Source organism: Chiloscyllium punctatum, chromosome 48, assembly GCF_047496795.1.
Source record: "Chiloscyllium punctatum isolate Juve2018m chromosome 48, sChiPun1.3, whole genome shotgun sequence".
Taxonomy (NCBI): domain Eukaryota; kingdom Metazoa; phylum Chordata; class Chondrichthyes; order Orectolobiformes; family Hemiscylliidae; genus Chiloscyllium; species Chiloscyllium punctatum.
Genome location: NC_092786.1, coordinates 49178729 through 49194731, shown reverse-complemented (window position 1 = coordinate 49194731; position 16003 = coordinate 49178729). Strand labels below are relative to the sequence as shown.

The 16003-nt window shown below is 40.3% G+C and overlaps 1 long non-coding RNA gene across 1 annotated transcript in view; it reads right to left on the bottom strand.

Moving 5' to 3' along the window:
- Positions 1–14430: 14430 nt before the first annotated feature.
- Positions 14431–16003, bottom strand: part of LOC140469004 (uncharacterized) — a 191241-nt gene continuing 189668 nt past the window's right edge. The window contains exon 2 of the long non-coding RNA XR_011955918.1: positions 14431–14660. This is a non-coding gene — a long non-coding RNA (uncharacterized lncRNA). The remainder of the gene's footprint in view (positions 14661–16003) is intronic.

Sequence of the window (16003 nt, the reverse complement as noted above, 5' to 3'; positions counted from 1 at the left end):
CACCTCAGTCACCTGCTCTGCCTTATTTGTTGCCTATTTTAATTGCCTTTGGACTGATTAGCTTAAGAATTGTTGTGATTCAGGAGTAGTGTGTAGGCTAGACCAGGTAAGGATGGTAGATCCTAAAGGACATTAGCAATCCAGATTTTATCACAATCAACAATGGTCACCATGAGCTTAATTCCTTTTCTTACTTGAATTCAAATTTTACTACCTGCCATGATGGGATGTAAAGAGATGCCCTGAGAGCATTAGCCCTAGGCTCCTGTCAGTAGTCCAGTGACAAAACTGCCATAGCAACACGTCCCAAAACGATTTCCACCTCTACAGTGAAGACATGAATGGAGACCAACCTGGGATTCCCTGCAGTCAAATCAATAGGTGATACTCACTGGGCTTTCACAAAGAGGCTGAGTTATTTTTTTCCCCCTAATGAGGGGCACTAGATCACAGAGTTATAAGACATGGAAACAGACCCTTTGGGCCAACTCACACTTGCTGTCCGGGTTTCCTAAACTGAACTAGTCCCATTTGCCTGCATTTGGCATGAATGCCGATAAACCTTTCCCATCAATGTTCCTGTCCAAACATCTTTTAAATGTTTTAATTGTACTCATCTCTACTTCCTCTGGCAGCTCATTCATGTCCACACCACTCTCTGCGTGAAAGATTTGCCCCTCAGGTCCCTTTTAAATCTTTCCCCTCTCACCTGAAACATGTGCCCTCTAGTTTTGAACTCCCCACGCTGTAGAAAAGACTTTGACCATTTACCTTTTCTATATTCCTCATGATTTTATAAATTTCCAAAAAGTCTTCCCTCAGTCTCCTATGCTACAGGGGAAAGAAAAGTGCCAGCCCCTCCTTATAACACAAACCCTCCAGTCTTGGAAACATCTAAGTGAGTCCTTTTTGCACCCTTTCCAGTTTAATAACATCCTTCCTATGGCAGGGCAACCAGAATTGTGCAAAGTACTCCAATGTCTTTACCAGTGTCTACTACAGCATAACATGACATCCAAAATCCTCAATTCAATACTTTGACCAATGAAATCAAGCATGCTACATGCCTTCTTCACCACCCTGTCTACATTTGTCACTACATCAAAACTACATACCTGCACCCCAGATCTCTTTGCTCAACAATAGTCCCCAGGGCCTTACCACTAACTGTGTAAGTTCTGCTCTGATTTGTCTTAGAAAAATGCAACACCTCGTGTTTATCTAAATTAAACTCCATACTCCATTCCTCAGCCCACTCAGTCCAGTTGATCAAGATTTTACTCTTAAATAACCTTCTTCACTGTCCACTATGCCACCAATTTTGGTGTCATGCACATACTTACTAACTATACCTCATGCAAATTATTTATGTAAATGATGAACAACTGCAGACCCAGCACCAATCCTTGTGGCACACCACTGGTCACAGGCGTCCAGTCTGAACAACAACCCTCTACCACCACCCTCTGTCTCCAAATGTGAAGCCAATTTTGTATTCAATTGGCTAACTATCCCTAGATCTCATGTTATCTAACCTTACTAGACAACCTACCATGTGGAACCTTGCCAATGGCTTTGTTAAAGTCCACATAGTCACCCAGTAGCAATATATAAGATCAGATAATTCTGTCAAAAATGGTGAATTGTGTTCAGGACCTTCTTGATTCCAGTGCCACAATAGAGAATTACTGAGTAATCCAGAGCTCAGACTTTACTTTGAAGTTTATTCTTGCTGAAAGTCACTGCTATATTCTCCTTCATAACACTTCAAAACTTTGATCACTGCATGTGCCACATTAAATCTGTGATCCAGAGTAATTAAAAACGCCCTTCACCACCTTTCAGAGAAAATGGAAACTTTCCGATACAAACATCCTTATAACACAAACCCTCCAGTCTTGGAAACATCTATGAGAGTCCTTTTTGCACCCTTTCCAGTTTAATAACATCCTTCCTATAGCAGGGCAACCAGAATTGTGCAAAGTACTCCAATGTCTTTACCAGTGTCTACTACAGCCATAACATGGCATCCAAAATCCTCAATTCAATACTTCTAGTTTTCACTTTTTCCCATTTATAACTACTACAATTTTTGAAACACTGTCCTTTAGCAGAATAAATAAATTAAGAGCATGCTCACTGATCCTGTGGATAGAAATACTGCCTGCTGTACCTACTCTATCATTAATCGCTTCTGGTTGGGGATAAGCTAGAAACTGTGGTGAAACATAGAGTTTTGGATGTCCACATTCATAACCACTAAACATCTAGTGGACAATTATGACAACAGTTCAACCTCTGCAAGTAAGCTGGGCTAAAGAGAGGAAAATTAACAAGAGTTCTCAAACCTGATTACCACCCAATGATTTACACAGGAAAGTGTGTGCATGAATTCTGTGATGCCCATTGCATTAAATTGCTTGTCACCATTCTCAAGTCACAGCACATGCATGACACATGATTTGTTGGTTCTGGATTAGTGGTGCTGGAAGAGCACAGCAGTTCAGGCAGCGTCCAAGGAGCTTCGAAATCGACATTTCGGGCGAAAGCCCTTCATCAGGAATAAAGGCAGTGAGCCTGAAGCGTGGAGAGATAAGCTAGAGGAGGGTGGGGGGTGGGGAGAAAGTAGCATAGAGTACAATGGGTGAGTGGGGGAGGAGATGAAGGTGATAGGTCAGGGAGGAGAGGGTGGAGTGGATAGGTGGAAAAGGAGATAGGCGGGTAGGACAAGTCCAGACAAGTCATGGGGACAGTGCTGAGCTGGAAGTTTAGAAAGTTTTTGATGTTTGAGATTTGTTGATCAAACTTCCAGCAGAGGGGTGTTGGCATACATGACAGTGCATCGTAGCAAGCAGTAATATCTTCAGGAGAAAGGGGAGAGAACTGGGGAGGCTTGGGGTGAAGGGGGGCTTTGGAGGTCAGGGGAATTAGTCATGGAAGTCCCATGTTTCGCACCTTGTGTATTTGCTCATTTTCCAGATGCTTGCCTTTTTCTCTTGGAAAGCAATAAAAGCTCAAAGTGTTTGAAAACTGGTGAGAAAACAATAGGTAATGAATGGCCCTTTCTTAGTCTTCTGGCTTTATTTTTTTGTTTGCTTTATGTGACATCTATTTTGTTGCTTGATTTGATTATATTTCCTCATAACAAAACCCTGAATCTAGTCATATTCTTCACTTGCTCTGTTTTTTTTTTCGTCATCACTCCCTCTCATATATTTTAAGGGGAGGGAAGCTAAGTGTGAGGGATAATCACAGCAAGTAATTAATTATGTACACTTCAGAATGGTTAATTCTAATTTCCATGGAGTCAACTAATCAAGTGAGGGCAGAGATCAACCAATCAAAAAATAATTGGGGTCAGTGTTATTATACATAGTGCCTCTTACCTATTGTTTTTAGCCCTGCTTCAAACTAACTGTGAATCTCTCATTCACTTTTGGTGCTGAATTTGATACTCCTCCATTCAGAACATAAATGAGTTTTGTTTTCATGCACGTTTCCGAAGTGAACCTCAGTGCAATGAACAAAATACAACTCTGTAACACAGGACTGAAGCTAGTCTCACCCACGTTAGCAGTTAGCATTGCTTCTCTAATTATGACATGCAACATATATTTCATTTCACACACATTTTTTTTAGGCACTAAGGATTATAAGGTACAAGTGACAAAGGACAAATGCTTTTGAAAGATTAGCAGTCTAAAGATTTTGGATAACCTGTTCAGTAGATAGTGGATGTCCCTCCATGGCTCAATTTATAAATTCACAGCCCATGGTGCATTGCACGGATTTTCCACATTACAGTTGGCTCAACTGTGCAGCTTGAGGAAGTTAAAGTGAAGCCAGAGCTCCAGCTTCTCATTGCAGTCAAATTATTTTGTCTTTGCCGCCTGGTACATTCAGGCTAATTAAACTTATCCATGCCATTTTACAAGCAGAGATCTAACTCAGAGACGACTTGAAGCTGAAACTGGAAATCTTCTAGAAGCCCCTAAAGAGCCTGTTTTGCATTCCTTTTTGGCTTTATTTGAAGAACAATCATTCCAATTATGCATCTCTTCAGATGCAGATATTATATTGCAATCCATAAGAGGGGAAGGATTTTCTTTCAGAACCAAATACTTGGCTCAAGAATCAGTTCAACAAGGTATTGTCTTTCCTAATTCTTGAGATGTTTTCGCGGTCGAAGTGATTGATCAACTGAATTTATATCATCCACACATCATGTACAAATGTTGAACCCTGCAGCTGAGAAACATAGGGGTCATTTCTAACTTGTTATCAAACTTAGACCTGGTGATGTGGGTTGGCAGCTCATGACAGTGCTGGCAATCTACATGTCACAAGAACAGCAAATGGTTGTGCATACCATTGAGTCTGACAAACCTCTGGATACAGACTAAGAATTTCCTATGGGCTAACCATGCTAGAGTTTATGGGAGAAGTGGTCAGGCACCTAACTTGTAAAAAGCAGTGGCTGTGCAAATGCCATAGTGCATTCTAGTTTCTTATGGCTAGAAATATCACCTACATTTAAGGAGGTAGCAGGAGTAGAGGGGGTGAGATGTAATCCAAGTCAATTCCCCTTGAAGTAAGCATTTAGGCCAGGCCTTTTCTGGTGTGGGCCACATTCTCCAGTATTAGTCACCAGTGTTAATTCACCAGTATACACTCCAGCTTACACAACATGTCAGCCTCCACAGACATTGAGGCAATAGAGCACAAACTCCTGGTATTGAGAGTCTCCACCCAAAGTTCTAGCTTCCTCAAGAACATTTGCCTTGAAAGAACTACACCAGACAAGTCCTGTACTAGGAACATTGGTAAGTGGTGGAAATAATGGAAATAGTTTTGATGGTTCTCTCTAGAGTTAAACAGACAACTGGCGCAGCCCACAAGGAAGCAATGACACCTTTATTTCTCAACACTATGTGTGCTTCACTGCTATACTGTCACTGGCACAGAATTGCTTCAGCTTGAAAGTACTTAGTGAGTCACAAAATGCTACCATAGCAGCCAAATTACATCATGTATAGCACGTACATACAAAACAGACCAATCAAGCCAAATCGTCCCTGTCAGAGTTATGTTTATGCTCCACAAGGGTTCCTTCCCATCCATCTTCATTTAATCAGATGAGCACAACCTCCTACATCGTTTCCCCTTAATATTGACCATCACTCGGTACTCTCAGTTATGGAGTCAGAAGGTTGTTGGCCCAAACCAATCCAGAGACCTCCACACAAAAATCTAAGTGATGTCCCACTGCAGCACTGAAGGAGTCACAGACGCCATCTATCAGATGAGATTCTAACCTAGCTGCCTGTTCAGCCTCTCGAAAGTGGATTCAAAAGATCCCATGACTGCGATTTGAAGAAGAACAGGGGAGATATGCCTCAATCAACATCAACAAGAATAATTATTTTGATTAATATCACATTATGCTTTGTGGGGGCTTGCTGTTGTCATATTAGCTTACACAGTGATTACACTTCAAATGTACTTCAGTGATGAGAATGTACTTTGGAATGACCAGGGGCCATGAAAGGTGCTGTACAAATGCAAACTTTTCTCATGTGTTTACATAGTTTCTATCTGTGTTGTTTACCTCAATTACTTGTTATGCGACACAGTATGACCACTTTTTGGGTAAAGAGGGTTTTCCTGAACTCCTCAGTGGGGATTGTCTTAAATTTATGGTTCCAGAGATTGAGATTTAACATCAAACTCATGCTCAATTGATGTTGCTCTGGGCAAAAGGGGAAAAAAAATCGTTGAACACAAAAGACAATTGATTTATATTTCTTTTGTCCTATTTCTCGAAAAGCAGTCATATACAGCACTAAGAATGAAACATTGGGTTTACTGAAAACCAAGGCACTCGAAGGAGTTAAAGAATGGATAAATGTACTTGTCAAGTAGGAAAAAGGGAACACTGAGGTGTGGGTGGCATTCTTCGGTGTGTCAAAGAAAACAGATTAACACACTCCAGCAATTTAGTGAGATCATTGCTTGGGTTCAATTTAAGGTCTGGCAAGATGCTTAATGCGATCACATAAAGCTGTCCTGTCATTTCGGGAAAATAAAATGTTTGCCTTTATGCTGAACCATGAGTTCAGTATGTCCAGGTTTGGATCAAGTGTGATTGGGTGAGTGCTGTTACCCCTAATGTGGTTGAGAAATGATCAGACATAAATATGCATTTAAAGTAACAATTGCTCACTTGTCAGCTGAGTCTCACCTGACTGAAGTTTGAGTAGGCGTCAAAGTAGGCATCCAACATTTCTATCCAAATGTACAAAAATGCCGGTAAAATGCAAAGATATGAGTCGTAGGCTCAGGAGAATTGACGTTTGAAAAACAAAAGTCTGAGTTTGAACAAATGATCCTTAAAGAACATCTTTTGCCAATAATTTCACTTGGTCCTGCAAAATTTTTCCCACATGCTACCAGTGCGTCATTGCCCACACTTGACACCTTCAGCACTTTTGCAGCAAAGCTGAGAATTTCCCATTCCACCTCCAATCAATGAATGACTTTTATTGTTCCTTCAGCCCGAGCAGCTCACCGATTTTATTCTAATAATGTTCAACCGTGAACTTTAGACATACTTCACTCTGCAACTGCCTAATGCACATGGAAACCAAAAATCCATCTATGGAATAAAAAAGCAATGAGGTTTTATTTAAGAAAAGTTAAGCAGCAAGTTTATGTACAGTTTTGGGGTTTGCATTATTGAAGCAGCAATTAAAAATTTGTAATGGAGTGGATAATTATAATGTAGAATTTTCTATGATAGATCATTGTTGAAGCATTCATTTCGAAGAGAAGTAGGTAATTATTGAGGAATATCAATCAGGGGGTCAATCAGGAGAGTGAGATTAGGCTACAAGACTCCTGCGATGAAAAAAAACAATATGGAGTTTTTAGATTAGATCCCCTAGTGTGGAAACAGGCCCTTCGGCCCAACATGTCCACACTGACCCTCCGAAGAGTAACCCATCCAGAACCATTCCCCACTGAACAATGAATCTAACACTATGGGCAATTTAGAATGGCCAATTCACCTGACTTGCACATCTTTGGACTGTGGGAGCACCTAGAGGAAACCCATGCAGACACGGGGAGAATGTGCAAACTCCACCTAGACAGTCACCCAAGGCTGGAATCAAACCTGGGTCCGTGGTGCTGTGAGGCAGCAGTGCTAACCACTGAGTCACCATGCCACCCTGAGTTGATGGGCTAAAATCACCTACTTCTGCATTGTGATATTCTATGGCTGTCTTTGTGATTCACTCTTCATCGCTCCCCAGAAGTTGACTCCTGCAGTACTGTTCACCTTAACGACATTCTTCTTGAGTGAACATTGAGCAGGAAGAGCAATATTTATTTCATCCAGTGGCATTACAGCTCAGCACTATTCTCCTCCCACATGCCTAGTTTGGACAGGAGTAATTTGACAGTGATCAAACCCAGAAACCCTGGGTGATTTCATACCATGCCTCTAAATCCTGTCATAATGCCAATTTTAAAGACCCAATAACCATGCAATGCTGTTGGTTTGGTTTACAAAGTTTGTAACTTTTTTTAAAACCATGCTGACACAGTATAACAATATTATTCAAAGTAAATTATCCCGATTCTGTGCAAAAGACAGGGTAAATGCTGTATGATTTGGTTTAATCTGCAATTTTTAAAAAATAGAAAATGCCCTCATCAAGCTGCTTGTGATAAAATGGCTCTGTTTACTGTGGGAATGGTTCCTGGATAGCACGGTGCTTTGCCAGTGTTACAGGGTCACGCTCACGTTTCCTCACACAAGCAAATGACAGGAAAAAAATGGACACCAGCCATAACATTGCAATGTGCAAATGTGCAGGGGGATTCTGACTGTGTTCACATGCACGATTGCATCTGAGAAAGGGTTAAAAGGGAGAAAGAATGCATTTGTGTTACGAAGCACTCAGATGGAATCATAGGCTGGACCGTTTTCAACAAAATGAAGCATCAGCTTTTCATAACAGATTGCTTGCAAAACCGTGCAGCTCCGGTTTTATCTCTATATGATTGTACTGCTTTGAAGTACAATCATTTTGGCTCAGCCTTACTGTCCAGTATCCCCAGCTTTCGTGGAAGTGCATCGTTCCCACGATCCCCTGTATTATGCGTCCGCAGCTATCCAATTGAGGCATGATGTCATCATAGTACTGTGAGAAAGTCCATTGTTCATGTTGAAATAAAGAAATCTTCATTGATGCATTGAAGAGTCAAGCCCGGGAAATAAAGGAAGAAAACATAGTACAGGATTTGTTTTCAATCTGTCATTTTAACTAAGAGATTACAATGGACTACACGTAATTGTAGCTGGCATGTTGCCAGGGGGGACAGTTTATGCCGACGTACCAGTTTCCAGGTCACTGTTCCCTGTTTTCAGGTCTGTTCAGCGGGGCTAGCAACTGAGTCTTCTGTATCTCTTTAGGCCACGATTACTTGGATCCCACTCAAACAAAGAAATGTGTGGATTCTACACACTTCCTTATCTGGCTTATTTTAAACTTGTGAATTTTACACTCAAGAGAAATATTAATGGAAGACTCGCCAATTTCAGGCATTTGATGTCAACATTAGATAGTCCCAAGCCTTGAACAGGGGGAGTTCAAATAGATGGTAAAACCTCCTCACACAAACATCAAAAATAGACATCATACTATACCAGACTTCCTTAAGTCTTTCTGAGTCAAACTGAAAAATGAATGCCAACTTAGAACCATAAATCCTGTTGGCATAGAAGTAGGCTGTTTGGCCCATTGCAGCAGTACCAGCCCAATGACAGAGATTTCCAATTAGCCCCACTCTTTTCACACTATCCACAATTTATTTTCCCTTTCAAGTGCATCGGTTTCCCTTCTGAAAATTACAGTCGAGTTTGCTTCCTTCATCCCTTCAGGCATGATTTTGAATCAGTGCTATTTACTGAATTAAGAAACTTTTCATCTTCCTTTTCTGACTCTCGCCATTCATCCTCTAATTACTGACTCTAGCTGGAGGAAATAGATTCCTCCAAGTGTAACTTTGTTGATTGCCTCAAAAATGGGAATATCAGAGGGTAGCAACCTCTGCATCATCAATCTAAACTGGATCCCATTCTCAACCAGGCTTGCTCCAGGCCTCTATCAGTCTGACTCAACATATGTTTATGATGAGTTTTAAAGAGGTTTTGTTGGAGGGAGAAGAGGGTATGTTGTCTATATGACTGTAACCCACTTCATTTAATCATTTAGAAAATATTTGATTTGTGGCTTCTACATTTCGAAAGGCTCCAGAGGATTTGATGGCTCCAACATTGGTGAGTTGTAATGGACTTTCAACACTGTGCTTTCTAGCCTCTCCAATGTCTCTGGAAAGAGCCAAATATAAATGTCCTGCTCATTCAAGCGAAACATTGGTCACTTCCTCAGAAAGTGAACACAATCGTGCAATGAATGTCAGTTATCCCCTGTCATCCTCAAACTAAACCACTCAACTAAATGAAATCATTCCTCCATTTTATATGCACACTGTGCTTTATGCACTGCATGCTAAAAAAAATAAAGTTAGTGCATGAAAATTGAAGAAAAATTGTTGTAAGAATTCATCTGATGGTGAGGGAGGAAGCCATCCATGAGATACTTCAGAAAAGAATGAATCACACTTCAGTTCCAGGACCTGAGTTGAATTCTGTTTTATGTGGGGTATAAGCATCCTTAATAAAATGATTTGGGACGGTATTATCCAATTTCTAAAAGCTGTGTACTAACAGCACAAAAATACTTGACAATTTAGCACCATTTAGACAATCTTTCATAATCACAACCAAATGACTAGTGTCAGAAATTGATAAACATTACACTGAATGTTGCTCCAAGGAATGGGTCTAAGGTTCATTACTGAAAAATAGAGGAAGATTTAACCTATAACTAAACCTGATCTGAAACAGAGTTGAGTGCTCTTAACAAATACAGTGTAGTGAGTGCATCTAATTGTGCTGGACCAGAGCTCAAACTGGGTTACTGGACCAATTGCTTGGAATTAATGAATGGCATAGTCACAGAAAAGGTGCAGAAGCTGTGATTTATATTAATTTCCCTATAATATCCCATCAGAATTCCAAAGTGAATATCCTTTGATGATCTCCTGATCATCAATAAAACCACAGAAAGAATCTCAATTTTCTTCCACTGTTAAGACTGAGAAAAGTGAAACATCCTCACACAGTAAGACACAACAGGAATGCACACATTAAATCTAAGGAGGAATTAATACATATTTCTGTGTTCCAAGTTCTTTGAGATTTTATTGAAATGTTGAGAAACCAGAGAGTGATTTCGAGAGCTTAAGTTTGAACACTTACCCACCAATGATACAGATAACCCACAAGTGTGCCTGCCTAATTGAACAATATGAGAGGGAGGAGCAGTAAAATTTATAGAGCAAGAAATGGGTTGCCAGTAAAAACATGCAACTCCAATAAAACTGTCACATTTAAGGATTGCAAGCAGTATTCCTTCTGTACAGTTTATCACTGTGCAATGTAAATCCTTTTACTTTTAATATCAAAAAGAAGGGGCATTCACAGAAAGAAATAATGATTGGGAATTGATTCCCATTGCGTTGCTTCCTGGGGTTCTTTGCCTAGCTGTGAGCATTGTTCAATGTTGTTTTTTTTAAGTGTTGCAGCTGAGGGCACTTGAGCAGATACCTGATTAGTGCCTATTCTGGTGATGCTGAGTTTACAGAAGAGATGAGCAAGAATTATGACAGGATAAGTGGCAAGAGGAGGTGATTTACTGAAAATTGCTCTGCACGTGTGGCACTTCAGTCATGTGTTCTATCACGGTATTTATTTTTCCCAGAAGCTCCTGAATCACCGACTGATGAGGGATGACTAAATGACAATTAGATGACCTCAGAATCTATAGTTTGTCACACAGTTTCCCCCACCTCATCTCACCTGGAACAATACATGCGTTTAGGGACCCCACCTTAGGAAGGATGCACTGGTCTTGAATATTGCCCTATTACAATTACTTAGAATGATACCTTGGAATGAACAACACTTACAGATTGAGCAAACTTGGGTTTTATTTCTTGGGACAAAGGAGGTAAAAGACGCTCTGATGGAGATAATTAAAGTATTGAAGGGAATTGAGAGAGAAACTAATAATTGATCTCCCTCTAGTTGAGGCAATCAAGAATACGTAGACTACCTTTCAACATAAATAAAAGTGATTGAGACAAAAACAGAAATGATTTATTCAGACAAAATGTCATGAGAATGTGGCATACACTACTACAGAAGGCCATATATGCACAAAGAATTGTGATTTTTTAATACAGTGGGGGATATTTACTAGGGAAGTATTAATAGGGTGGTGGATATTTACTAGGGAAGTATTAATAGAATAGTGGATATTTGCTGGCAAGTATTAATAGGGTGGTGGATATTTACTAGAAACATATTAATAGGATGGTGGTTATTTATTAGAGAAGTATTAATAGGATGGTGGATATTTACTAGGGAAGTATTAATAGGGTGGTGAATATTTACTAGAGAAGTATTAATAGGGTGGTGGATATTTACTAGGGAAGTATTAAAAGGGTGGTGAATATTTACTAGAGGAGTATTAATAGGGTGGTGGATATTTACTATGGAAATATTAATAGGTTGGTGGATATTTATTAGAGAAGTATTACTATGATGGTGGATATTTTCTAGGGAAGGATTAATAGGGTGGTGGATATTTGCTCAGGAAGTAAGGGTATTGAGGACTTTGAAACACCAGGAATAAAACCACCTCCCTTTATCTTGCACCATCATCCCTTTAGTCATTTATTCTTCCAATTTATGGCCAATCTCCTCATTATTATTCCCTACTCACTGCTTGCCCCTTTCTCTTCCTCTTTACTCTCTTAAAACTCACTACGTCTTGAACTTTGTTGCACATGCATGAAAGATGTATTTCTGAAACATTAACTCTGTTTCTGTCTCCACAGGTGCTACCTGATCTGCTATATCCAACATTTTTTGTTTGTATTAAAGACTAACAAAATTGAAAAGCAGGTTTGATCAGCTGAATGGTCTGCTCCTATTCTTTTACTTCCTGAAGTCCTATTATATTCACCTTTCTTTTAAGATTAGATTCCCTACAGTGTGGAAACAAGCCTTTCGGCCCAACCAGTCCACACCGACCCTCCAAAGAGTAACCCACCCAGACCCATTTCCCTCTGAGTAATGCACCGAACACTATGGGCAGTTTACCACGGCCAATTCACCTGACCTGCACGTCTTTGGATTGTGGGAGGAAACCGGAGCACCCAGAGGAAACCCAGGCAGACACAGGAAAAATGTGTAAACTCCACACAGACAGTCGCCCGAGGCTGGATTTGAATCTGAGACCCTGGTGCTGTGAGGCAGCAGTGCAAACCACTGAGCCCTTGGACCATTGACAATTCAGAATTCTGGCTATTCCCTTTAAACTTTTATAATTTTACTCTGCTGCTGTTTCTCTGATTCCTCCATATTAAAGTTATGGTGAAACTAAATGGAATGAAAACTATTTAATGTGAACCACAGTGCATGTGAACTGGCCCCTTTTACCATTGGCCCTGGGATGAATGTTCAGTTTATCCAGGCAGCTATTCAGTAAAATCAGTTAGATTTTGCCCTAAAATAAAACTGTCCTCATAATGCACAGTTTATAATGAACACAGAAAGATAGCAATACATTTTAGTGATACTGATGGCCAGAACTAAATAAAATTCAGCAGACAAGGATTGACAGGAAGGGTAATTTGAATTATTTTTCACAAATGTCTAAGTTTTGTTTTCTTCAAAAATAATAGTGCCCTTCAGCACTGGTAATAGGAAAAGGTCAACTCCAAACTAAGTTACAAAGGGTGCATTTGGATAGGCAAAGCACTTAATGAACAATTGAAACAGTTAGCTTTATGAACAGAACAGATGTTAGTTTGCTATAATTTTCAGGCAACCCTAGTTTATTTTTGAGAGGTCAAGATCCCCAGTGCATGTCACAATCAAGTTTCAACTAAAAGAAGGAGACTTCCAATTATATTGCACTTTTCATGACCATTGACTCAAAGCGTTTTACAGCTGGTTAAGCGCAGTTATTGTTGTAATGTCAGAAACACAGCAGCCAATTTTGTCCAAGCAACTCCACAAACAGCAATGTGATAATGACCAAATAATCTGTTTTCTATGGTGCTCATTGAGTGATAAATGTTGACCATACTCCAAGGATATAGAGTCATAAAGTCATAGCAATGCACAGCATGGCAGCAGACCCTTCGGTCCAACTCATCTATGCCAACCAGACATCACAAATCTAGTCCTATTTGCCAGCATTTAGCCCATATCCCTCTAAAACCTTCCTTTTCATGTACCCATCCAGATACTTTTTAAATGTTGAAATTGTTCCAGTCTCCAACACTTCCTCTGGCAGCTCATTCCATACATGCACCACCCTCTGCATGAACAAGTTGCTCGCATCTTGTTGCATTTGAACATGGACTGCTTCAGAAACTGAGGAGTGGCGAATGATGCTAACATTGTGCAATCTCTTCTACTTGTCTTCAAAATAGCCATGAGATCTTTAACATCCACCCAAACAGGCATTTTGGAATCTTCATTTAACACCTCATCCCCAAGACAGCACCTCTGGCAGTGCAGAGCTCCTCCAGTACTGAGGTGAAGTGTCAGTCTTACTTCGTTTGATCAAGCACTGGAGTGGGTCTTGAACCTTATGACTTAGAGAAAAATGCACTACCAGCTAAACCACAGTTTGAAGGGAACAGGAAAAACTGAGCTCTGAGCGTTAAGGAACATTTCAGTCGTGCAATGATTTTGTTATATTAAGGTCAGATTTTGGCCAGAAAGAATGGTTAAGAGATTTTAAAAGTTTCACAGTTCTGGAGTCCTTGGAAAAGTATAAGGTCAAAGCTATTTAATTCCACAAATCAGCCACACACAGCTCATAGAATACATGACGAACTAATTTCAGTTGGAGCCAAGATAGCCTAGATAGCCTGCAATTGCTTTACGGAGACATAAAAAGATTTCTGAACCTCCTTCTTCCTAAAGAGAAACATTTTGCTAAGTTTTGGTGCCTTCTTCTTTGAGATGCTTCAGACGATACATTAGAATATTTTTAAAAAGTCAAACATGAACTTCTACCCTGCTAATTTTATTATTATTGTGCCAATTTTACACAAATGAAATAACGGCAACAATTTTGAATTTAGGCATAAATGATCTAGATTAAGAGATTACTCAACGGATCATGATCTTAATACATAAAGTGTCCAGACAAGAGATGAACTGTGTGTGATGTAAGTGTGAAAGCAATTTGAAATGAGCTTTGACTACCACATTAATAGATGTTGACAACAATAGATATTTTAATGAATGTCATGGATATTTTCAATCAAACAAATTTTTGTAACAATCTTTCTACTGAACATCAATTGAGGTGTAAGTTCAAGTCTGGTGTTTAGTTTTCAGATGATATTTCTGGCTGGTCTTCCACAATCCAAACAGCATTTTTTCCCCCAAATTCTAGTTTCAAACTTGTTCTGCCTTCATCTGTAGCCTTCCTTTCCTGTGGCTGCAATAAGAAGAACGTAGAAGTTAGAATGACTTGTTTTTTGAAAACCCTTAAATGTATTCTTTGAAAACCTAATAAATCAAAGGTTAGAGATTACACAATTTATTGTATAAAAATTTTGATTGGGAAATGGAATATCAGTAAATGCAGTTAGGCTCAGTATGATAATGTTGGACCTGAATGTGGTGCAGTAAGGAAAACTTGCATTCCTTTAAAATGTCTGTGGAATCTTCGATTTATTTTAGCAGAGTTTGAAACCATTGTCAATTGTCGGAAAAACCCATCTGATTCGCTAATGTCCTGTAGGGAAGGAAATCTGCCATCCTTACCTAGTCTGACCTACATATGACTCCAGAGCCACAGCAATGTGGCTGACTCTCAGCTGCCCTCTGAAATGGTCTAGCAAGCCACTCAGTTGTGTCAATCGCGAGACAGTCACAACAAAGAAATGAAATGGATGGACCACCTGGCATTGACCTTAGAATTGGAAAAGACAAACAGCAAAAACACAAACAGTCCTGTCCTCCTTACCAACATCTGGGGGCTAATGCCAAAATTGGGAGAGCGGTCTCACAGACTAGTCAAGCAACAGCCTGACATAGTCATTCTAACGGAATTATACCTTACAGGTAATGCCCCAGACACCACCATTGCCATCCCTGATTATCTCCTGTTCCACCGGCAGGACAGACCCAGCAAAGGGGCGGCACAGCGGTATACAGTCGGGCAGGAGTTGCTCTGGGAGTCCTTGACATTGACTCTGGACCCCATAACGTTTCATAGCTTCAGGTTATACATGGGCAAGGAAACGTCTTACTGGTTACCACGTACCATCCTCCTTCGGCTGATGAATCAGTACTCCTCCATGTTGAACAACACTTGGAGAAAGCACTGAGGGTGGCAAGGATGCAAAATGTACTCTGGGTGGGGGATTTCAATGTCCACCACCAAGAGTGGCTCGGCAGCAGCATTACTGATCGAGCTGGTTGGGACTTAAAGGATATAACTGCTAGACTGGGTCTGTGGCAGGTGGTGAAGGAACCAACAAGAGGAAAAAAATACTTGACCTCATCCTTACTAATCTGCCAGCTGCAGAAGCATCTGTCCATAGGTAAAAGTGACCACCAGACTGTCCTTGTGGAGATGAAGTCCCGCTTTCACTTTGAGAATTACCTCCATCATGTTGTGTGGCACTATTACCAAGCTAAATGAGACAGACTTTGAACCGATCTAGCAGCTCAAGACTGGGCATCCGTGAGGTGCTGTGGGCCATCAACAGCAGCAGAACTATACTTTTGCACAATCAGCAACGTCATGGCCTGCCATATCCCCCACTCAACCGT